General features: G+C 47.7%; 1 long non-coding RNA gene across 2 annotated transcripts in view; it reads right to left on the reverse strand.

Moving 5' to 3' along the window:
- LOC144824074 (uncharacterized) overlaps nt 1–25,226 on the reverse strand; it is a 69,670-nt gene that overhangs the window by 17,922 nt on the left and 26,522 nt on the right. The gene's annotated exons all lie outside the window — the stretch shown is intronic.

Genomic DNA, 25,226 nt, shown 5'->3' on the forward strand with positions numbered 1-25,226 from the left:
TTTTCTGAAGGAGATGTGATTCTGAGTAAGGCGGAGGTGGGTGGGGAGTGAGTTCCAGGTCTTGGCAGCCAGGAAGGAGAAGGATCTGCCACCCATGGTTGTTTTTCGGATGCGCGGGACTGCGGCGAGGGCTTGATTGGATGATCTAAGTTGGCGGGTGGGATAGTAGAAGGACAGTCGGGTGTTGAGGCATTCGGGTCCTAGATTATAAAGGGCCTTGTGTGCGTGGGTAAGAAGGCGGAAAGTAATTCTCTTGTTGACGGGAAGCCAGTGGAGGTTTTTTAAGTGACCGGTGATGTGCTCTTGGCGCGAGATGTCTAATATGAGTCTCGCTGATGCGTTTTAGATGCGCTGGAGCTTTTTCTGCAATTTTGTTGTAATTCCTGCGTAGAGTGTGTTGCCATAGTCCAGTCGACTCGTGACCAGTGCATGGGTGACAGTCTTTCTTGTTTCGAGGGGGATCCAGCGGAAGATCTTTTTGAGAATGCGAAGGACGTTGAAGCAGGAGGACGATACGGCGTTGACTTGTCTGGACATTGAGAGGGAGGAGTCTAGAATGAAGCCAAGGTTACGTGCATGGTCTGTGGGTGCAGATCCCAGAGCGGAAGGCCACCAGGAGTCGTCCCAAGCTGAGGGGGAGGATCCTAGGATGAGCACCTCCGTCTTGTCTGAGTTGAGTTTTAAGCGGCTCTGTTTCATCCATTCGGCTACTTCTTTCATGCCTTCGTGAAGGTTGTTTTTGGCGGTGTTGGGGTCTTTGGTGAGGGAAAGGATTAGCTGGGTGTCGTCGGCGTAGGAGATGATGTTGAGGTTGTGTTGATGTGCGATGGAGGCGAGGGGACTCATGTAGACGTTGAAGAGGGTGGGACTGAGTGAGGAGCCTTGAGGTACGCCGCAGATGACTTCGGTGGGCTCTGAGTAGAATGGGGGGAGTCGGACTCTCTGTGTTCTCCCGGCTAGGAATGAGATGATCCAGTCCAAGGCTTTTCCTTGTATGCCGATGTTGTTGAGGCGTTGTATGAGGGGAACATGGATGTAATTGAGATGGGTTCCTTTGGTGCTGGGCCCACTGAAAATTCAAATTGCATTGCACAACCTGTATATGCATTCTGGCACGGTCAATCAAGAAAGAGACAACAGTGCAAGAAGCCACTCTCACAGAGACCCAAGACTGAAACATTGGGATCAAAGCCCAAATGTCCTAGACTCGCTGTTGAGGATAGGCCCAAAAACATAGTAACAAGGATGGCACCGTTAAAGAGAGCATGTGCAAAGAAATCAGTTATGACTTTGGCAAATTAGTAGTGAACCCAAACTATGTCAGAGGTTTGCCGTCTTCTGAAAGTGGTTTGTGACAGACTGGCAAGCCCAACTTTAGCAGCCAGTTATCAAGGTAGGAGTGAAAACTTGTGTACCCAACCTCCAAATGTATGCTGAGACTAAAGCCATCACCTTTGGGAACACTCGAAGGGCACCGGTGAGGTCGAAGGGGGACAAAGCAAACAAAAAATTTTCCTAGTCCACCTTGAACCACAAAGGTCAAACAGAACCTGTAGCAGCAGGAGCATCTTGAATTTTTCCTACGGCAGGAAGAAATTGAGAATTTAGAGTTCTTAAATAGGATAAAGGCTTTCGCCTATTTTCAGCACTAGGGAATAGCAGGATTCCACTTCCAATTTGCGAGGCTGCGATTCCCTCTATTGCTCCTTTTTCAAAAAGAGCCTGAACTTCCTGGACTAAAATGGACTAGTGCTCCTCCGAAACCCGCAATGATGCAAGTGGACGATGTGGAAGGTTGGAAAGGAATGGCAGGGCGTAGCCCTGTTTAATTATTTGCAGGACACACCTGTTGAATGTTATTGTCTGCCACCCCCGGATACAATGATTGTTTCTGCCTCCCAGAGGGTGGTCGTGTGATGCTAAAGGCAAACTAAAGCTTGGAGCCTGCTGCCAGAGATGAGGCAGACTGGGGTATTGGACACTGGCTGCTGGCTCCCTGACCCCTACAGGATGGTGTGCAAGTTGCTGGGTTAGTGGACCATGGTGCTGCCAGTAAGCAAAACCCCTGGCAATGCCTCAAAAGTGGTAAAACTGTTGGGAGATAATGGTTTGCGGGCGTTGAGACCAAGGGAGGGCGATTTGGCTCTGCTTTCTTTGCGGTGCTCTAGTGCGAAAAGGTCTTTTTGCCAAAGAAGTGAGATCCGTCAAAAGGCATATCTATGAGTGACCCCTAAACATCACTTATTACTAAAAAAAGATACTGAATTTCATCCATGTGAGGCACCGGAGCACCATGCTAGTCCAGACAGCTCTATCTAAACAATCACTATCCAGTCCTGACCGTATAACATATTTGACAGAGTCCTGGCCATCCTGAAAAGTTTGCGCCAGGTTGAAAGCAAATTCTTTTGGGATTGCTAGCAAGATTTCAGCAACCATGTCCTAGAACTTTTGTTGAGTAGCTACCCAGCAAGCAGTGGACGCTGATTGACAAAAAGGTGAGAATAGACAAGGAGAACATCCATTTCTTTTTTTTATTATAACTTTTTTTATTTTCATTTAACAATCAAATGTACGTTACCAAAGGCTCCAGTGCCAGGGCAAAGAGGAGCGGGGATAGTGGACACCCCTGACGCGTTCCGCGGCTCAATTCGAAGGGTGCCGCACGACGACGCAGGCCATGGGCTTCGAATATAGCAGGCGAACCCAGCCAATAAACTCCTGGCCAAATCCCATTTTGGCCAAGACAGCAAAAAGATAGGGCCACTCTACCATGTCAAAGGCCATGGTTGCATCTAGTGATACCAGGACTGCCTGCTCTAGGGTGGTTGATGCTCTGCCCAACACTCTGTGTAATCTGCGCAGGTTTAGGGCAGTGTTGCGGTGTGGCATAAAACCGGACTGGTCGGGGTGCACCAATGTAGTTATAACTTTTACTAGGCGCGTCGCCAACATTTTAGCTAGGATTTTGAGCTCGGAATTGAGTAGCGATATCGGCCTATAGGATGTGCAGCAGTCCAGGGTCGGATTGGGATCACAATTTGGCCCGGGCACTGACGAAAAAAAGTGGCCCACATTCATGAGGCGTGGCCCATATTTAAGGGTGTGGCCCGTATTCAAGGGGCGTGCCCTTTCATGAAAAACCATTTGCACAGACAAGGAATGAAAGTGGGAGGATACTGTTCTTGCGCAGGACACAGGGCCAAGTTGACAATGGCCTACATGCTGAGCAACTAAAAAAAACAGCAAGGCCCCTTTCTGTCACAAAATTATTCGAGCCCTCTAACGCAGGAGCACCTGAAAAGCAGGAAAGCCCCTGCAATTATGAACCAACTTAGCCCTCCCCAGACCTTCAGCTCAGGAGCACATGAACAGAGATAAGGCCCCTGCAATTAGTAAATTAATCAGCCCTCCAGGCTTCAGGGCAATGTCCTGTCAGGGGAGCACAAAACACAGCTGCTGGGTCATCCAAGGTAGCCAGGGGGAGGCCGAGGTGAAGATGGTGCGAGTTCCAAACATCACCTGGCCCCCACAGCGAGACCCATTCTGCCTCTCCCACTATGCCATGAATGTGAAGGGCTGTGGGCGAGGTGTTAAGACTAACACTGTTTCTGGGCTGCGTGGGCCCCAGGGGGCCAAGGTGAAAATGGCTCATAGGCCTGAGCAACACCTGGCCCCCTGGGAGGCCGATTCTTGCAAACAATCACCCCTCCCCAGCCCAGCCTCAGCGTGATTGCTTGGCAGGGCAGCGGGTGAAGGAGAGGCCACAGCTGATAATCGCTGTACAGGCGCACAGAGAGGCTGCTTTCATTTCTCTGTTGGCCGTTTTTTTTTCTCCCTTTTCCTAGTCCAATCTCTGTGGACTGGGAAAGGGGAGAAAAAAACGGCCCACAGAGGGCACTGAGACACCGGCCCTTCGGCCGATGCCCAAATGCCCGCCTTCCCAATCCGCCCATGCAGCAGTCTTTAGGTTTACCGTCTTTGTGAATGACTACAATAGTTGTGATTCTCTTATTAAGTGGGAGTACCCCCTTTCTCTGCTATCCAAAAGCATTAAGTGAAGGTGTGTAGCTATCTCGTCAGGCTGAATTTTGTACAGCTTGATCGGAATACCATTGGGACCCGACGCTTTCCTGGATTTAATTGTGCGTATTCCCTGAGCAACCTCTTCATGCGAAAAGTCAGAGTCAAGATAATCGCGGTCCGCGCTAGTCAAGGTAGGGAGCACAATATCTCGAATTAGTGCCGCATTGTCACGCTGTGCATTGTCCCTTCGTACTCTAAACTTATTGGTAATAATCGGCGAACCGATCAGCTATGCGTTGTGGGTCAGTGATAGGATCAGTCCCCACCCCCCTCTGCCAGCTTGGGCACCAGTCTGTCTGCCCATTTCTTCCTATCCAGCCACGCAATCAGCTTCCCCGTTTTGTCTGTGCTGATAAATCCAACTCTGCGTCTCCCTCCCCTGTGCCTTAGCCCCGTCAGTTGCTATTCCTTTAGGATCATCTTGTTTAAGGCTCAGGAGATGAAGTTTCTCTGGTGTCATCGTATGTTCCAACTCCACCTCCAGTGCAAGCACTTCATCTTCCGCCCTAAGTCTTTTTGTGTTTCCTTTTTCCTGCCGGTAATGAGGGACAAGACCTCTTCGCGGATAACCGCTTTATAGGCTGCCCTTAACGTTTGGGCTGAGTCTACTGTTCCCTCATTTTCTAGGAAATAGTGATCTGCGGCTTGTGTTAACTTCTTACGAATGGTCGGATCTCGTAAATACCACAGATTTATTGGGAGCAGTTCTCCCTGCATTCATGTGCCCCAAGACCATGTGCATCCAAACCAGAGAGTGATCTGAGATGCCCCTGCCCAGGTGTCTGATCTCACGGATATCGTGCATCTGTGCCGCGGGAACTAGGATATAATCAATCCGGATGAGACTTTGATGAGAACCAGACCTGAAGGTATATTGGGCCCTATCTGGGTTACACATCCGCCATGCATCCACTAACCCCATAGCCTCGAGGAAATTAGAGAGCCACTGCTGTGCGGGTCTGATATTTATTTATTTATTCAGAGTTTTATATAGCGCGAACAAGATCTTTACAGATATCAGAGCGCTTCACAGAAACAGGGGGTGACGATAGCATGAGGGTGACGCGACATAATATTGGGTGCAAATATAAACTTCAGTAGCATGATCGGATAGCAGTCAAGTTCTAATAGAATGACAGTAAACAATCAGATAGGCGAAAATAAAAGACGATACTGAGTCTTACATACAACTATGATAAAAATCAGGAGAACTTATGCTATAAGTATCTAAAAGTTACAGGGAGCAAGGGGAAGGGGCCTCGATATACAGTAGGCTAACATGAATAGTCTAATAATAGATATTTAGTGAGTAGCATAAAAGGATCGACTGACCATCATGTAATTGTGGCAAACAAGAGGAATAAACAAATCTAGATCATGCAAATATGACATTATTTGACATTAGACAAACATGAAGCCAGTAATACCCAAGCGGCACGAAAGTCACTGAGGAACAGACATTAAAGTTCAGGTGAACTTAGCCATGAGGATGGCTTTCACCTCTTTCTTAAAGAAGGCCGTGGAGGAGATAAGCCTGGTTTCGGGAGGGAGTGCGTTCCAGATCCTCGGCGCCATTCCTGAGAAGGAGCGTTTGTATGTTTTTTCCTTCCGGAATCTGCGAGGTTTCAAGAGTAGATTTTTTGAACTTCTATTGGATCTCGATCCTCCTGATATAGTTAGCTTTTGAGTGAGGTAGTTAGGTGCATTGTGGTGTACAGCCGCGTGTGTCATCACAGCAATTTTCAGTTGAATTCTGGCTTCAAAGGGCAGCCATTTCAGAGATTTCAAGTCAGGGGTTATATGAGAGTGTTTTCTTGAGCCCGTAATGAGTCTCGCGGCAGCGTTCAAAGAGGCTCTTAGGGGTGCAGTTGTTGCTAAAGGGAGACCACTGAGGGTCACAATTCCATAGTCTATGCGGGGTATGACGAGGGCTAGTACTGCATTTTGGAAGTCTTTGGCTGAGAGGAAGGGTTTCAACTTTCTCAATGTGTTGATTTGGAAATTAGCTCCTTTCGTTGCTTTGCTAATGTGCTGTTGCATGTTGAGCTTTGCGTCAAGTGTGATACCTAAGGATTTCGCAGAGTCCACGATGGTGGGCCGGACATTGAGAGCTGTTAAGTGGTTGAGCCAAAGTTGGGGGGTGGTAGATTTCGCAGGGGGTGCTATCAAAAGGAACTCAGTTTTCAGAGCATTTAGTTTGAGATGGTTGTCGGCCAACCACGATTGGGTCTTTGTGAGAGTGTAGTTCAGGAGTTTGATATCATCCGGGGATTGTACCTTTAGGTAGAGTTGAGTGTCATCGGCATACATATGGAAGTGTGCATTGGATGCTTGGAGCAAGGAGGCAAGTGGTTCCATGATTAGGTTGAACAGTGTGGGTGAAAGGGAGGATCCTTGTGGAACGCCTAAGTCGACTGGCACAGGCGAGGACAACACATTGTTGATCTTGAACTTCTGAGACCGGTTATGTAGGAAGGAAGTGAACCATTTGAGAACAGTCCCGGATAAACCCATTCTAGTGTTTAGCAGCTCAAGGAGGTTCTCATGTTTGACCGTGTCAAAAGCTGAGGAAAGGTCGAGGAGGATGAGGAGGCATGAATCATTGCGATCAAGGATTTTGTGGGCGTCATCAATTATGTGAGTCATGGCCGTTTCCGTGCTGTGTTTCGCTCGGAAGCCTGATTGATGGGGGTTGAGGAGATCAAACTTGTCAATGTGTTTTGTTAGTTGAAGCTGTACACATTTTTCCAGCAGTTTGGCCAAGGTGGGGATGTTTGTGATGGGACGGTAATTGTTTAGGTCAGACGGGTCAGCTGTGGGTTTCTTGAGTATGGGCGTGACTTGCCCCACCATGAGTGAGTCAGGGATGAGACCTTGTTGAAGGGAGCTGTTAATGATTTTAGTCCAGAGTGGGAGGAGCATGGTGGTGAAGTCTTTTACCGCGTTAGCAGGCAGGGGGTCTGTGAGGTGATTAGAGGGCTTCAGGGTACCGAGCAGTTTGAGTATTGCATCTTCTGAGTAGATGTCAAAGGAAGCCCACGATGCGCTATTTTTTGGCTGAGCGTTAGACATTCTGATGTGCACAGGGTGTTGGCTTACATCATTGAGGAGATCATTTCTTATGTTGTCGGTCTTTAGCTTGAAGAAGGCGGAAAAGTTTTCACTGTGTGGGATATCGCTTGTTGGGTTGTTTGATTGTAGGGGTTGCGGCTTTGTTTGACTTTTGACTAGATCGAACAATTTTCTTGGTCGGTTTTTCGCTTGGTCAAGCTGGAGGCGAAAGAAGTTGGATTTCGCACGCTTGATTTTCCTAAAGTAGGCATTTCTCTCGTTCTTAAGCTTTTTGCGATGTAGTGATGAGGGATAAGTTCTCCAAGTGCGCTCTGCCGATCGCATAGCTCGCCTGTCTTCGTTGAGTCTGCCGTCATACCAGGGGTTTGAACTCTTGGTGGAAACGCTCTTTAGTTGCAGTGGGGCGGCTTCGTTGATTATAGAGGTCATGGAGTCGAGGTAGAGGTCTGTCAATGTTTGAACATCAGAGATGCCAGCAGGGGGAAGGAGGAGCCTGTAGGTGTGGGGAGGTAGGGAGTTAGGGTTGAGATTCTTCATGTCCCTTTTCCAGATCTTGCATTTGGTGGGTTGAGCCAGGGAGGGTTTGATGTTTTCATTGATAAAGAAGGTGATGATGTGGTGATCTGACCAAACACAAGGTTGGATTGACCCCAGTTGGGTAGAGTCCTCTTTGGCGATGATAAGATCGAGTATCGAACCTTTATCGTGTGTTGGGCTGTTGCATATTTGGGTGAGATCAAGCGCATTAAGGAAAGATTTAAGACTATTCACCACTGTGTCTTTCTGATCGTTCCAGTGGAGATTAAAGTCACCCAGGTAGATTTGAGTGATCTGCCGACCGGCGTTGGAAGTAATAGTGTCCATGATTTGTTGAGAGAAGATGAGGTTATCCCCCGGCGGGTGATAGATGAGGTGTAGAGCACATACTGGTTTACCCTCACTGGAGATATCGAGGCAGAAGAGTTCACAGGAGGTGAGGGAGGGGGAGGTTACTTTGGTGACGGATAGATTGCTCCTGAAAATGCATGCTATTCCCCCACCCGTCTTGACGGTCCTGTCGAGTCTGATGATGTGGTAATTGGGGGGAACTAATATATCCATAATGGGCGTGGAGGCTTCAGTTAGCCAGGTTTCCGTCAATATGGCTAGGTCAAGATCCATTGATGTGACGAGATCTGCAATGTCGGAGGAGTGTCTCTGGGCCGATCTGCAGTTGAGAAGGATGCATTTGAGTCTGGGGGTGAGAAGGGAGGTCGTGTGTTCTAGCGATAGGGGGACTCTTCTGAGGTTGTTTGGGACAGAGCTTCTGATGTTTAGTGTTGGGTGCCTAAGGGGATTTGGGAGAATAGTAGGTATGGGGAGGTGAGTGGGGGTTATGTGTTTTACCGGTCCCGGGCCAAAAGAGCGGAGGAGGGTGCGTAAGTCGTGGTCCGACAGGGAGTTAAGGGCACGCCGGGGACGGTGGGTGTTGTTGCGGACGGGGATAGAAGGCCAGTGTAGAGAGCGTTGAGTATGTGGGGGGTGACGATCCAGATCACTGGATACCACCACGTTAAAAGTCACCCCCTATTACGAGGAGGCCAGGAGGGACAGACAATAGCGTCGCCCCTAAGTCTTTATACGTCTCGGTCTGGAGACCGGGGGGAACGTAGACTGAAATACAGGTGATCGTCCGGCCCTCCCAGAAACCCGAAATACCAAACGTACCTACCCCTATTACCGGGCAATGTAGATTGTACCGTGAAGGGGAATGACTTCTTTATTAAGATGCAGAGCCCTCGCGAACCGGACGTGAAGCCCGCGTGTGCAGCCAACCTGTATCCCCCTCTATTCATCGCCTGACATGTGCTCCCAATCAGGTGAGTTTCTTGTAACAGTATAACATTAGGGGCGTGGCGTTTCATATACTGATGCACCATATTGCGTTTAACCTGGTCGCCAATCCCATTGACATTCCAGCTAAGGAATCTAACCCCTGTATCCCGGTGTGTGAGGACTCTAACCCCTGTATCCCGGTATGTGCCCATCTAAAATTCCATATGAATGTGGCTCCACTCTGTATTTACTCTCCCAGCATTGTCGATTAAACTGAACCTGCAAAAAGCATGTTATAACCAAACAACATGAACAAACCCTCCCAACCGCCCCCTCCCTGCTCATCTGCACTCTGGGCTTCAAACTACCCATGGTTAAACTTGTAGAGTGCCTGTCGCACCACGAAATGACTAAAAGTAGAAAAGTTGGGTACGTGGTGCCCCCTCCCATCCCCTCAAAAATACCTTCACACAAACAAAACACTTAAATTATATCCAATGATATGCAGTGTGAAGGGTCCAGTGTAAATAAAGTCACAAATCTGAGAGTCCGACCATTGGGGCAGTCCTCCGACTAGACCTAGCCCACCTAAAGTCTCAAATCAAAGCACACAACCCCCAGCACAATCCCCCCACCCTAACAACATTACCACGACATCAAATTGTCTCTCGGTCAGCGATTCTCCAGTCACTCCGCCGCAGACTACGGATGTTCGAAAAACCAGGCTCTACCGTCCGCCTCCACCCGGAGCCTGGTGGGAAACAGCATGGAATATTTGTAGCCCTTATCTCTCAGTGTTTTTTTTGATTCTAAGGAACGAATGGGTGGAGTCCGGGAATTTTTTTATCTCCGCGTTCTCGTTTTTCAAAGGCAGACTCGCCCTTGTATGTTGAAGAATTACGTCTCTATCGCAAAAACGGAGGACTCGAGCCAGGATCGGACAAGGGGGGTCCCTGGGTTTCGGTCGACCCCCAGGGACTCTGTGTGCTCACCCAACAACGAAGAATTTCCCAACCCCTTGGGTTGCAGTTGGTTGAGGATAAGGACCTCCACGAAGAGATCCGTAGCCTGCCCTGATCTTTCCGGGACACCCTGAATATGGACGTTGTTTCGGCGCAGGCGTCCTTCATAATCGTCCATCTTGGATTCTGCGCATTTCCGGAATGTGTGTAGGTCTTTGATCTCTAGTTGCAGTTGGGAGAGGTCTTCCACCAGGCTGGTAGTGGTTAGTTCTATTTGTTTGACTCGCTCGTTATTTTTATTCATGTACGCCCTGAGCAGGTTTGCATCCACGGTGACGGCATCCATCTTGTGCTCAAGGGAGGTCTTTATACCTGCAATCACTTCCAGCAAGTCTTCTCCCTGTGCTGCCCCCCCCCCTTGCCCGCAGGGGAGGAATCAGGTGACGACGCCTTGGGAAGCGTTTATTTGACCAGTCGATTTTGCTGCACGGACTTGGAGCACCGTGACGACAAAATTGCTTGACCGGTACTGCGTCAGGAATATCTGCGATGTACCACCTCTCAGGGCTACTGGTCACACCCTCACTGTACTCTGCTCCACACACAGCTCAGCTCCACAGGGTAGGCCTCCGGGGCGGGGACTGGGCAGCTAATTACCAACAGCTGCAAACCGCCATTAGCGTATCTGGCAATGTCAAACTTATTGCTTTCATGTCGTGGTAAAGGGGGCAAGGCGGGCGGTGGTGGAAACAGGACACCGCACGATGGGGCAACCATGCGTCCAGGGAAGCAAGGAGCAGACGACAAGCCCTCCGGGGAGAAGGTAAGTCCAGCACCTCACAGGTAGCGGAAGCGGGAGGACACCACCTCATGCACTCACCTCAGGTATGAACAGGAAGTGTCGCAGTATGGGCAGTATTGGACGGACGTCGACAGTGGCAATGCCCACAGTATGGAAAGCAATCCCCCCGCCAGTATGTTCAGTGCTCGTCGTCAATTTATATCACTCTCCTGGGCCTCCTCAAAGCAGTATGGCAGTCACTGGGTAGGGGCTCAGACTATAGGGATCATAGACACGGCCCCCCGGTGAACACAGGTGAAGCGGGAGTCGCGTTCTCTCCCTCTTCTAATCCACTCACGGATGGTAGACCCAAATTGACTCAAGGAGTGTGTCTCTGGCGGGCCACTTCCAGGTATCGGGAGCCGCCGCAGCTCCAAGCACACTCCAGGATTGGAGGGAGGGGGGGAGAGTAGGGAGGAAGCAGTCAGGGACAGGCCTCGGATGAGGGCGCAGACGTGTGAATACGTTTGCCCGAGATCCGCTACGAGTCCTCACCACAATCCAGGCCCCAGCTTTCACTCCTCCTCCAGGCCCTGGGGGTCCGGGATCGTTCCCGGGCGTCTGCCCGACGTTTGTTTTCGGGATCCTCTTAGATCTTCTTCCCAGTCTAAGAATCCAGTGAACAGGATCACTGAAGTGGCGTCAGTATTCCGGCCCCACTGTCGTACAAGGCCCCGGCTCCCACTTCTCGACCAGGCCTCAACCGTGACGTCAGCCCGAACTCAGCCTCTGGTTCCAGTACGAGCCCGCAGGGTCAGGATCGTGTACTGGACACCTTCCCCTTAAGTGAGTGTGCGATCGGGTACTGGATAATTGTGCCAGATAGATGGGAAATGAAAGGGATCGGCTGAGCTCTGCTAAGTCGCAGCCATCCCGCTTCGCGGTTTAGCCATGTCCCGAACATCCATTTCTTAATCGCCTCAATTCTCTTCAACTCTCCATCTGTGAGAGCCGTAAGAAATGATTTGGGATTAATCCTGCTAGTCGGAGCCTGAACTACCGGGCTTTCCAGCTTAGGGTTCTGTATCGAGAAAGCAGGTTCACCCGGAAAAAGTGTATGGTGTTGTGGTACCTGTCTATTTAAGGGTGGGCTGGAACAATGTTTTGCCCCGGTATGTACGAGTGTCAGGCAGGGCTTTATTGAAGCTGCAAGTGCTAAAAATAGGTCTGCCCAGGCTGCAAAACATCAGTAAGGATATTGGTTTTCACCTCAACAGATGGCAACTGTAAGTGCAGGGCTTCAGCTGCTTGTTTTAGGACTACAGCAAACAAAGCTGCCTCTTCTATTCAAATTCCAGGGGAAGAACCCAACTCCATATGATTGTAAGTGTCCAACCCATTGCCCTCTTGAATGTCCAAATAGAACTTGCCATCATATTGTTGAGGGAGTCCATCCCCAATAATCTCCCCAGTAATCCAAAGCTGAAGTTGGAGTCCGGTTTAACCTGAATCAGAATGATCAGAGACTGGTCATGTTGGAACTATTCCAGCATGCGATCTAGGTAGAGACTGATTCAGTTCAGAATCAGATTGGGGAATAGGACTGATGTGGGTCAACGTGGCAGGAATCGGCGTGGATTGTGTGCCAGATGTGAAGTCTGCTCCGGAGTTGGCGGTGAACCTGAAACAGGTTCAGGAGACACAAACAGTGCAGAGGAGATATCCGCTGGCTTTAACCCATCTGGAGACCCACGGCAAGGCAGTGGGGCCCAAAGACACACCAGAGGGAGCCGAAATGGTGTCTAAGATTCACAGCATGGCTTCTTTGATTATAACTAGCCCCTTTGCCTTGTACAGTGTTGTCAACAATGATGTCATTTCAAATGTCACATTGGCGTTATCAATGAGGTCATTGAACAGGTCATGAGTGATGTAATATGTGAGATAATAAGCAGTGCATGGTAAAGACACAAGTTTAAGTTTCTTCTTTTAACTATAATTGAATATATGAATTTCAGGGATTTGTTTCAGTTTAAAAATGTAATATTCTAACTGACATTTTTACCTAACTATATATGCTGTCACTTTTTACAGTGCGTTTCTCAGTTTTTTATGTAACTTCCAAGTAAAATATCATAACCATACCAAACTATAACATTACTTTAGCCTTTGGGTTTTTCAGTGAATTTCTAGGGTTTTTTAATGTAAAGTAATATGTTATTACCATACCTAGCTAGGTCTAACTTGTGTCGCAGGGCTTTGATGCCCAGCTCCCGTGGGTGAAACCCTCAATATCCCCCACCAACGGCCAGCAGCCCTGCATTTCAGTAAGAAAGGTTATCAAATACTTTTTCCAAACAGGAAAAATGGCAAAAACTGCAGCAAAAGCCTAAGAAATGGGCAGAAATTACATTTAAAGAATATATTATGTTTCTCAAACTAAGAACATACGCACTTAACTGATTATCAATATTTATGAAGGTTTCAAAAGCAAGTTAATTGAAAGATGCAATTATATTAAAACATCGTTTTTCCTCAGTTGATCCTCTCACTCACCTCTACTGTTTACCCACATGCAGCTAAGGTGTCATTAAACTAAATGAGTGGCAAGGCATCACATTTTAGTAAAGTTCTATATGAGCACCTTATAATCAGTAAAACATCCTGAGAGACAAGTAGTTCCTGAAGCATTTTCACACCTCAATGTGCCCGGTGAGCTGAGAGGCAGGCACCTGTGGGGACCTGCTGGTCAGCAAGCAACAATACAACCTGTAAGCAAGGGAGCCATATGGGTCCCTGGCATGGCGAGAGACCAGGACAACCACTGGAGTTGTTAGCTTGGGCCATCGCACTCCTGTGGCCCTACTGAATGATCGTGCCTGTTGTGGTGCCTCTGGCCTGCCCTTGCCGCTCTGACCACTCCAGGCCATGTACTCATTTGAGGGCTATTTCAGGGGCTAGACTGGGAGGGCAGGCAGGTCATGCCTGGGGTAAAGCAAAGAGTGGGTCCTTCCACCCAACTCATGGGTGAAAAGTAACTGCAGGCCACCCTGATGTAGCTGCCTATACACACAGGATACAATAACTGTTTGGAGGACGAACCAGAGGCTGCACTGCCGGGAAGAGTGTCTTGGGTCCTGTGGAGCCAGGAAGAGCAGGAGTAACAACCCTCCCCCGCCCCCCACCTGACCGATCATTGGTCACAACCTACTGGAGAGAGCCTGCAAGGTGTGATATCAGGCCCCACAAGCAGCCTAAACTGATCCCCATACTGACCATATGCGACACCTCCCACTAAGCAGGACAGTTGCTTCCTTGCAACACAGCTGCTGGATTGAACAGAGGAATACCCTTGAGGGCTGCAGGTGGTAAGGATGTGGTGACTGGAGGACATTGAAAGACGTGAGGCGGCTGGGACACTTGGTTTCACGCACTAACCTTGGGACTGACTGGAACGCCTGGGCCTGCACCTTGGGTGCCAACAATGGAGGATTACGGTCAGATGACGCATTTTAAATGAGAGAATTGGGTGAGCCCTGCAAACGGGACTGTGATGTCCTCCCCCTCTGGAAGTCTTGCAGGGGAGAAGCAGTGCTAGTATATAGTGGGAGCAGCACTGACCACTATAATGAAAGGTGGTGGAGAACCAACATCTTCCCAGGGGAAAATAACCGATTCACCAGGCCAGGGGTGCCATCACAACCAACAGCAATTGTGGACTGGAAGCCCTCGGCGGCTGTACTGCAGGCAATCAAAAACCTATCTATGCCCTTAGAGGGGAGGATCGACAATAAAGGGACACAGTTCTCCGTGCTACGACAACCAAATTAGAAACCCACCTCTCATCAGCAAAGAATGAACCACACTCATTCAATCAAATAGTATTTGTACAGCATGGCTAATCACCAAAAGGGGGTACCCAGGTGCCAAACTGAAGGTATCAGTCGAAGAGCAAGGTCTTCAATCCCTTTTTGAAGTGGGTCAGCAAGAGTGCGGTGAAGATTTGCAGGGGGAGGGCGTTCCAGGATTTGGCATCGAGGTGGGATAAGCAGCGTCCGCTTGAACAGCAGCAGCGGATGCATGGTGTCTGTATGAGGGCGAGATATGCGGAGCAGTGATTCTCTGGAGGTCGGTGGTAATGCAGGCGGTGGTTCATGTAGGCGGGTCCTTGGTCGGGGAGGGCTTTGTGGCTTGAATCCAGAAGCTTGATTTGTCATCTTTTCTGGACGGGGAAACAGTGGAGTGCCACAGGTGATGTGGGCCCTTGTGGGCAGGTTGAGGATCAGTCTGGCAGCTGCCATCTGGATCGTCTGGAGTATATGCATGGAGTTCGGTGGTGGTGGTGTCTGCATAGAGTGCCTAGCCATAGTTCAGTCGCCTCTTGAGGAGGGCCTGTGTCACCCTTTTCCTGGTGTTGATGGGGATGCCACTTGAAAACTTTGCAGTGTGTGTGGAAGCAGGCTGAGGAGACAACATTGACATGACGTTTCGTGGAGAGTTTGCTATCCAGGAGCATGTCAAGGATGCGGGCATGGTCTTTTGGTGTGGGGGAGGGTCCGAGCTCCACCAGCCGTCATTCCAAAGGGTGGTGTGTCTACTGAAGATCAGAAATTCAGTTTTGTCCATATTGAGCTTGAGGCAGTGGTCCCTCGCAGAGAGTGATAGGATAAGCGAGGTATCGTAAGCGTAGCAGATGATGTTGAGGTTGTGTGATCTGACGATATCTGCGAGTGGTGTCATGTAAATTTTGAAGCCTTGGGATTAGCCACAGATGGTGTGCCTCAGTTGTGAGGTGAAGAGAGGGAGGTGGATTCTATGGGTGCATGTGGTGAGTAAGGATACCATCCATCTGAGCGCATTGTCTGTGATTCCAATCTGGCATAGTCAATTGATGAGTGTGTGGTGGGAGACAGTGTCGAAGGCTGCGGAGAGGTCAAGCAGGATCAGGATGGCTGATTCGCCTCTGTGGAGTGGGGGTGCGGATGTCGTCTGCTGCAGCGATTAGGGCTCTTTGTGCTCTGGTTGGTTCAGAAGCCTCATTGGGATGGGTCCAGTAGGTTGTTTCTCTCCAGGTGTTTGGTGAGTTGGAGGCCAATGGCCTTCTGTAAGGCCTTGGCGTGGAACGGGAGCAGTGAGATGGGACGGTAGTTTTGGAGGTCGTTGGGGTCTGCAGAGTGTTTTTTGAGGAGGGATCTCACCGCGCATTTCTAAGCATCCAAAAAGTTGGCTGTGGTTATGGAGGCATTGAAGATAAGAGGTGAGCTGGTGGTTGATCTCGTCGCTCTTCCAAGGTTGAAAAGATGGTGGGGGCCTGGGTCAGTGGGTGCTTCCAAGTGGATAGAGTTCATGAGAGTGGTTTTGTTCAGTGTGCGGAGTTGTTCCCATGCAGTGAGAGGGTGGTCGGAGGGTTGGGGATCAAAGTTTCTATAGATAGTTGCTATCTTGTTGTGGAAGTGGTCAGTGAGCGAGTCACAGAGTTCATGTGAAGAGGGGATTGAATTTTCGGAGGCTGACTGGGAGGTGAACTCTTTGATGGTGGTGAGGAGTTCCTTGATTTGATTTGCGCTAGCATCGATCCAGTGGGTTGGGCATCCTTTTTTCAGGCTTTGAGCTCAGGCTGGCAGTCATTAAGGGCGGATTTCAAGGTGGCTCGATTGATGTGGTTACCGCTTGTGCCATCTTTTCTCCAGTTGTTTGCACCTGTGCTTTGATGTACCTGCTGCCGGAGTGTACCACAAGCTCATTTGGTAGGCATGTGCGTTTTAGTTCGTTTGGTGGGAGCATCTCTAGCGAGGCGCTGGTAAACCAGGTGTTGAAGTTCTCTACTGCCTGGTCCATTGTCCAATTTGGTGGTGATGTATGATGAGGGCATAGTTCCATTGTTGCCGAATGACCATGGTCCAGCTGCAGTAAGGGGCACTATAGTGGTTGGGGGCGGTGGGGTGAGGTCTGGCGAGGGTGAAGTGTACGATGGAGTGGTCTGACCAGGTAAGTTCTGGAGTGTGGCTGCATCTGATTCTGTTGCTGGACATGAAGATATGGTCCAGTGTGTATCAATCTTTGTGCATGAGGTCAGTGACCAGCTACTTGATGCAGATGTTGTCCAATCTTTCTAGGAGGTTGGTGGAGTTGGTGTCAGTGGAGTCGTCCAAATAGAAGTAGATGTCTGCAAGGAAGACTAGTGATCGGACTTGATAGAAAGCGGGTGATGAATTCAGTGATGGCATCACTTGGGCCAGTTTCTCGTCCTGGTGGTCTGTGTATGCAAGTCTGTCTGATGGTGGTTTTATTGTCGATGCAAAGCTGCAAGTCGATTTGTTCCATGGTTGGCATTGTTTCATCAATGGTGATAGTGAAGGTGATCAAATCCTTGTGTATGATGATGATGCCACCTCGGTGTCTGTTGGTGATGTCAGCGTTTCATCTTGTAGCCAAAGAATGTTGCCGTGGAGATGACTGTGGTTGGAGGCAGGGTTGAGCCAGGTCTTTCATGAAGGTCATTTCGGGGCAAGGATGTAGATTGTGTCACAGACTTCAGTGGCGTGTTTGCAGAGTGATCTGGTGATGATCAGGAGGCAACTGAGTTCTTCTGAGGTGGTCTCGGCAGCCATGGTGCTGGTTGCTTTGATGGTGCTTGGTACTGGAGTGGAGGTGAACCAATCGCAGATGCAGGTGAAAAGTCACGCTGTGTAGCGAAGTGTGGAAGCAGCTGTTGCATCCGGGGTCCAGGGCACGGAGGTCTGCAGCAGTCCAGGCGTCGCCAGACGCATATGGGCTTGCATTTTCCGCGGCTGTAGTGTGGCCACACGGCGGCCTCCATAAGAAGTCCTGGGAGGTGGGACAGGCTGGCAGGGAGACGGAAGGGTGGCAAGCGGAAAATAGGTGCAAGCGGGAATGGTGGTGTGTAGTGGGCACAGTACACAGAGGGGAGGGAGAAAATACAATGTGAAAACAAATTATACTAAATTAAACAAAAAAGGCTCACAAGACTAAATTAAACTAAAACGGAGCTAACAGGATTGCAAAAGGAAATAACTACTTGCTTAGTAGCCGGACTGAACTCGCGGCCTCACTGGAGCGAGCGATGCAGCAGACTCTAGGAGCTGGGCGGAGGGAGCGACGCAGAGCGGAAGCAGGAGGGGTGGCGCAGAGAGCAGGCGATCAAAGACACTCCCTTAAACTTGATTTTACATAACGTTGTAAAGTCACGCTACAGCTGGAGATGCACCGAAGACTGGAGCAATAACGTACACCTGGTAAGTGCCCTAAAGGGCGTCTTGGGAGAAAGACCAGTACCCTTAAAACTTTTTGCCAATTAGTTTAAATTATGGGTCCCAGGTATAGGACTAACCTCTCGTTTCACGACTGAAAGGATGCCCAGGTTTTTGACTTGAAGCCACCTTCAGGGGGTCCCCTTCTCGTTTTGTCATCCTTAGACTGTTTTACCTAGACAGAGATGCGATATGCAGAGAGGGCTGAGCCCAGCAGATTGTTCAGCTAGATTTGGTTGAAATTATATTTCTGGATTACACTGTGCTGCTCCAGCAGAAAAGGAGGACATTCAAATGAGGTGAAAGCCAAATTCTGGTCTATGCAAATTAAATATTAGCTCCTCTACCCTGCACGACTCAAAGCAAACTGTCTGGGGTAAATGCCTTTTTTTGACAAGGCTGATGAGGCCTGGCGATGGGTGGAGATGAGACCACGGAGCGCAACTACCCATGGTGCCTAATTAACCCCTGAAATGGATTCTTGGAGGACTGTTCCCCTGCCTCAGACTGGATGCAGTATGCGCCATGGTCGGGTCAGGTTGGTGCCCAGCAGGCCAGATGCAGCCAAAGGCATCGACTGTTTGACATAGGAAGGAGGTTTAGTACACAGCGGCACTGCCCAGACCCAGCGAAGAAACAACTCGGGGGCCAATATCCCCGTCCGCAGATCAATCGTGATCATAACCTTAAGGGACCTCAAGGATTATAAGGCAAAATCGAAGATGGAAGGACATGATAATGGGAAGAAGCACCAGCTTCTACCCTGAGCTGTCTTGGAGGTGTCTAGAAGCAGGATGAAAGACTTAAACGATAAAAGGGTGCCGATTGGGGAAAGGATGGATTGCAGTTGGGTGGGGTGGTTGTATCGATGGCCTGTTCGAAACAGAGGCCCCCCCACATTCCCAAGTTAACATCAGAAGCTGTTGACCATTAGGTGACAGATGCTTCAATTCTGGAAGTAGGGGGTTAGAGCTGCCTATTGCACTCCAAGTTAGGGAGTTTCTTTGATACAAGACTTCTTCATACGACTCTCGCACACATGATTTCCTGCAATAGCACATGCAGAGATTGAACAATACTCCTATATCCTCATATGAAACATCAAATGACAAATGTAAGAGGGCTGCAATCTTCAATCACGCCAAAAGGTTGGGAGCAAAAGTCCTCTGGGAAGGAGGGGGCAGGAGGGAACACTGCTACACCATGGCTTATCATGCAGGATATAACTAAATGGAGGGAGCAAGAGGTGTGGTCATATTACTTAGGACATCTTTTCTCCTGATCATATCAGTAAACTATATGGACAGGAACCCCATGTTCATTACCAGGGTGTTCATTCATTTCTGTCATGGTATGAAGGTCCACTGTCCGCCTCAGCAGACAGATTCCCACAGGGGGTAATGATACGAGGCGGCACTTCAACTCAGCGACGGACCCAAAATTAGATGTTACAAGCTGTACGGCAACAACCAAATCAACTCAACTTGCCTAATGGCTAGGACTTTTGGATACCTGAAGAAAATGTCACCCCAAAACTAAGCCATATACCTTTTAACTCATTCTGACTCCTCATGTTCACGCCTAGACTAGTTCTTCTTGCCAGCTCAAAAGCCACCAGGGATGGCTAGCACAGCAACATGTGGTGGTTCAAAGAGGAATAATTCTCAAATTGAATCAGAGATGATGAGAATTCTTATTTGGATATTAATATCAACTCTGCTACATGTTTTCGGAAGCCTTCAAGGCAGCGACACACAGCCATATTAAGGCATTGATAACAGTGACCAAAAAGGAGCAAGGCAGAGAGGTAGACACCCTAGAGGCTCAACTATTCATTGTCAAAGCAGGTAGAGGCAAGTCTTTTCATCTGGTACTCCATGGTGAGATTGGAGTCTAGCCACACTCCAAGACTCTTAATCACTCCTTATCGGCAGGGGAGCGCTTCCAAACAGGCAGATGGTGAATTTGGAACTACAGTGCTGAGGTTATTGACCAGCATTGTAACCTCCATTATATTGGCATTAAGCTTAAGCTCACAACTGGCCATCCAACTGGATACTGACCGAAAGCAGTGAATCAGGTTAGGATGGTTGGAGCTGGGTTATGGTGAAATGGATATCACCACTTCGGTATCATCTGCATAAGAAACTAATGTCAACCCAAAAGAGCATACTATTTTGGCCAGAGGAAGCATGTATACATTTGAAACGGTGGAGCTGAGAGAAGAGCCCTGTAGAACGCCACAATTTAAAGAGAGACTATCAGAGTACCAGGAGTGATCTAGAACATGGAAGGTTCTATTTTCCAGGAAGGAAGAGTGCCATTTCAGAGCTGGACCACAAATGTCCACTTTAGAAAATCTGTGGATCAGGTTGGGGTGGTTAACTGTGTCGAAGGTGGCACTCAAGTCCAAAAAAAGAAGTGGCACCAATCCGCCACAATCTAGAAGAGATTTAAATTCCTATACTACAAGAAGCAGGGCTGTTTCAGTGCTATGAAGGGGTCCAAAATCCCTTTGTGTGGGAGATGTCATTAGCCTCGAGGAACGCAAAAAGATGAGTGTTCACTTGTTTCTCCAGGAGCTTTGATAGACCTGGTAGCAAAGATATTGGTCCGTAATTACGCAGGCAGCAAGATTCTAGCCTGGGTTTTTTAACTAAAGGTTTAACCACAGCATGCTTTCATTGGTGGGGAACTTCCCCCAAAGTGAGAGAGAGAAAGAGATTCAACAGATCAGCTAGACGGGGTTGATGCTGTCAAAGCCATGACGTAGGACATATAAAGCGGCAGGGTCAAGGTGGGATCCAGATTTTACTTTCAGTAGACAATCTGACAGTCCATTCCAGAAAGGCTATGTGTACTTGAGAGCTGGACCTCAAAGTCAAAGGACGACTATACCCAGAGATGACTGGCAGCACATTGGAGTGCTTCGTTGTCTCAGTCAGGACTCTGCCAGGATCTTATGGCTCACCACAAAGCATAGGATCTATGAGTGGGAGGGCATGGCAAGCAATGATCTATTGGCTGGCGACGCAAGACTTCGAGCGCCGCATAATTCCATTAAGACCTAGTAGAGGATATCACCTCAATTGCATGGCATTCACAGAATACTATGGAGATTTGTACGCAGCTCAGGTTTCTTTAATGGAGGAACAATCTACCCAATTAGCACCTGACCTAATTGGGAGTAAATTAGAACCCCCCCCCCCCCGCAAAGAGAGGTGCTGGATGCGCCATTATCCTTGGAAGAAGTCTAGGAGGCTATCTCCGCTATGCATAATGATGGAAAAACACCAGGCCCTAATGGGTTACCCAGTGAAATCTTTCAGTGCTATTAGTTGCTGCTGGCGCCACATCTTTTTGGCATTATATTGCGAGGTGGCCGAGGAAGAAATGATTGTGGTAGCGCCTAAGTTAGGAACAGAGTGTTATTCTAATCAGTCAAATTCTCAGATTAACACCTAAGCCATGGTCTTCACTACACGGATGGTCATGGCTAAGACGGGGGAGACAATAGCTGTAGCTCTGATGGACATTCGATTCAGTTCACTTACCTTTTATGCTTCAGATATTCCTGGAGGATGAACTTTGGTTTACTCTTTCTTAGACTTGTTTAGGCCCTATGCCTCTTGGGCATATGTCCAAATTAATGGGATATGGTCTTTCCCCTTTCTGTCAAGGAGAGGCACAAGACAGGGCCATCCTCTTTACTTTTCGTGCTGATTTTTGAGCCACTATCAGCGTGGATCCAACAAGGTGCTCAGCTGTGGGGAATCAGGTGGAGCTAAGGCCATGAAGACCACTACCCCTACCATCCCCCTTCCTGAACGACTTCCTTCTTAACCAAAAGAGACCAGAGTGCGCTGTTGCTAGGCTCCTGGATCTATGAAGACGCCTACAGTTTAAAAGAAAATTTTCTAAAATCACAGCCGGTGTCGAACGGCCACTATAATGAGATCCAAACTCAGAAAACTCTAGTGTACTCCTATTGTTACTTCCAATATCTGGAAATCAATATCTCTAGTATCCAGACATAGCTGGAAGCTTATCATCGCGCTGCTGCTGGCACGGACGCAGGGGGAAATGTTAACCTGGGATAAGTTGCCCCTTTCCATCATAGGCAGTGGAGTTCCCCCCTCCCCCCCCCCCCCCAAATGACCGCTCTGTCTCCAGATAGTTATACACACTGCAGCAGTTCCTTTTCATGCTACCCACAACTCTTTTTTTGGATTTCAATGCCACACTGAGGACATTTTCTAGGAGGGGATGCACAACCTACAATCTACCTACATAAATGTATACAAGCTCAACACGATGGTGGGTTGAGCGTGCCTGACCTTCTTCTGTATTACTGTGCTTCGCAACTAGTGACCCTAATGGCTGGATGGCGGTTTAGATCCTGAAAAGTGACCTCTTCCAAACTTGGAATCTAGAGGCGATAATGTATGGGTCTTCAGTTCCCACAGGTATGTCTGAGCTTAGCTGACACAGCGCTCAAAAACACAAAGTACTTCAAAGCAATTACTGCACAGACTTTCTTCTTGCCTGGCTCTTGCATCCCACAGATATCTGGCCTTATGGGGTACAGACCCTGGGATATGAATGGTATCTTAAAGGTTAGAGACGTGTGAACATCCTAAATCGTTCGAACAGCTAACTAAAGAATACACCCAACATGCCTCTCAATTCCTCCACCATGCACTTGTTCAACATAAGCATTACTAGGAGATGTCCTAGAATACAATCCACTGGAGCCCAAGGTAGTGAATGAGCAGCTTGCAAGAAGGGAATTCGCCGCATTAACAGATCACTGGTAGTGAACTCCTTTTTATTACACTTGAAGACTAAATCGTAGATAGATGTGGGCCTGCTTGAAGACAAGGAATGGCAAGAAGCCAAGATGGTACCCAGATGCTTAGCTACTTCAGAGAAATTATGGTTGTCATAACTTACATTTTTCCACAGAGCAGATCTTGACCCAAACAGGCTTTGGTACATGAGGAGGAGGAAGACACACTTGTGCCCAAGATATGGAGTTGAACAGTCATAGTTCTTTTTTTTTTTTTTACGTGATATGGCTCTGTCGTGACATTGCTTACAGCTGGTCTCCGGTGTATAGAACACTGGGTGCTGTTGCATATACTACGACTCCGCCCCCGTCTAGCCATACAGCGGAAGACAAAAACTTAATGGGAACCTGTAAGTTAGTTGCAATTGACTTCTTAATGGCTAAGCGAGACAAAGCCAAACATTGAATAGCAGCAACCCCCTGGCTGAATGGACCTCTGTGCATCTGCCGAGAAAACTGGTCACAAGGCACAAGATTGCCCTTGTAAATATCATACAATATGGCCCCTTTGGTGGGGGGAATAAATTGTTGAACAAGATTAGTGTTGGGACAGGAGGGGTGGGTGGGATTTGCTGAGAATACTAAAAAATTGTCCCTTTAATTATTTTGCCAATGAAGAAAAGGTTTCTTGGTTTTGAACTTCAGTAAAAAGAATCATTAAAAATAAAAAAGGGGCTCAGTCCGTGATAGCCTTCATTGCTAACCCAAGTTAATAGCAGCCACCACTACAACCTCTTCTGGACCTCAGTCCTTGCTGATTTTATGATTATTTCGCTCTGCCCAGATATTTTAAAAAATAGGTCGAAAATAATCGAACAAATGACGGCTCTGTGGAACTTCTCAAAAGAAAATCTTCACCACAGATTCTGACTGTTAGTTATTATGTTTCTCTTGTTAAAGAGAGGCTTTGCCGACTTTCACAAAGAATATAGATTCTTTGCATGAGGCTACTGTAGCTAGAGTATAAGTACTGCACTTTTTTTGACATGCGCCATTCCCCATGTACTCCTCAAACTGAAGGAGTGAAGCCTTCTGATATCAATGACTTGATAGATTTTTTGATTTGACCAGTTTTACATTCATTCAAACTTACAGATAAACACATTGACAGTTTGCCAGTCTGAAGTCTTGTACATTTAACTAGATGTCAAATCAAAAAAGCTGTGACCAAAACATAGTGACAACAAGTAAAGATTATGCAAACAACGAACCATTAAACATAAACTAGCATTTTAAATGTGTTTATAAGAAACAATTTCAATTCTCTCCAAAAGGAAAAATTTGTGGCATAAACAATAAGCAAAATAAAATGCACAATTTAAGGGATGGCAGGCAAAATAGTGATAATTATTAAAAGTGAGTAGAGAGGCGCATTTAAAAAAAACTAGAGAAACTGTCACATTTTTACCTGTCAAGTGTGTAAATTAACACGTTATGCACACAATTCTTGAAAAGCATAAATCCATAATATGATATTCAATACAAACCAATGGGTGTACATATATCTCTAAATTATCAAAAGTAAGCAACACCACCATATCACTATGCAGACCTCAAAAATACGTTGTCAAACGTTACAACTTAAATTACCCATCCAACCAAATGTTATTTAATGACCCTAGAACACTAGTCATGTATGTAATGGCCTTCAAGCTTATCCTAGCCTCAACAGTAAAACGGTGCATAACCCAGAAAAAAAAAAAAACAGAAATGGGCATTCCAAAGCTGTGGCCACAAATTATTTCAAGCGACCGAACGTCATGGACCTCGGAACTACTGGGGGCAAGACACTGCGAAATATACCGCTATATATTTCTATGTAACTGCTGAATCGACGATTCAAGGACTAAACTGGAATGTGTAACCCAGGGGTCTCCAATCATTTCTGCAGTGAAAGCTACTTCTCAACAGTGAAAATCAATGTGCGAGACTGAAGGCCAAGCCACTCCCACATTGTTACCAGACACCTCACGCCCAGCTTCAGTGACTTTAAGCCTAATGTCCATAGAATCAGATACTATGGTTTGAAAAAAGTACTTTGAGAAGGGGCACCATGACAGGGCTGCTAGGTGTGTCCATGAGAGGATTGACTTTATGGATCTATAAACATATATCGTGTGTCATATGTATTTGTGGCACAAGTACATATATAAGACAAACATACAACCACTTTTGTAAATGGGAGAAATTTCAAGCGCAGAAAAAATATTCAAATTATGGAACATTTTTCTGCACTTTAAATTTCTCCAATTTAAAAAATGGCTGTATTTTTCAGTTATACATGACACTGTAACTACCAGCCAGTGGTTGCAAGATGCCTGCTGTGTGTAAAAGCGACACTTCGAAATTGGAGAAAACTAAACTGACGAGTTAACTTTATGTTTATATGT

This window comes from Lissotriton helveticus, chromosome 3_1, assembly GCF_964261635.1.
Source record: "Lissotriton helveticus chromosome 3_1, aLisHel1.1, whole genome shotgun sequence".
Lineage (NCBI taxonomy): Eukaryota > Metazoa > Chordata > Amphibia > Caudata > Salamandridae > Lissotriton > Lissotriton helveticus.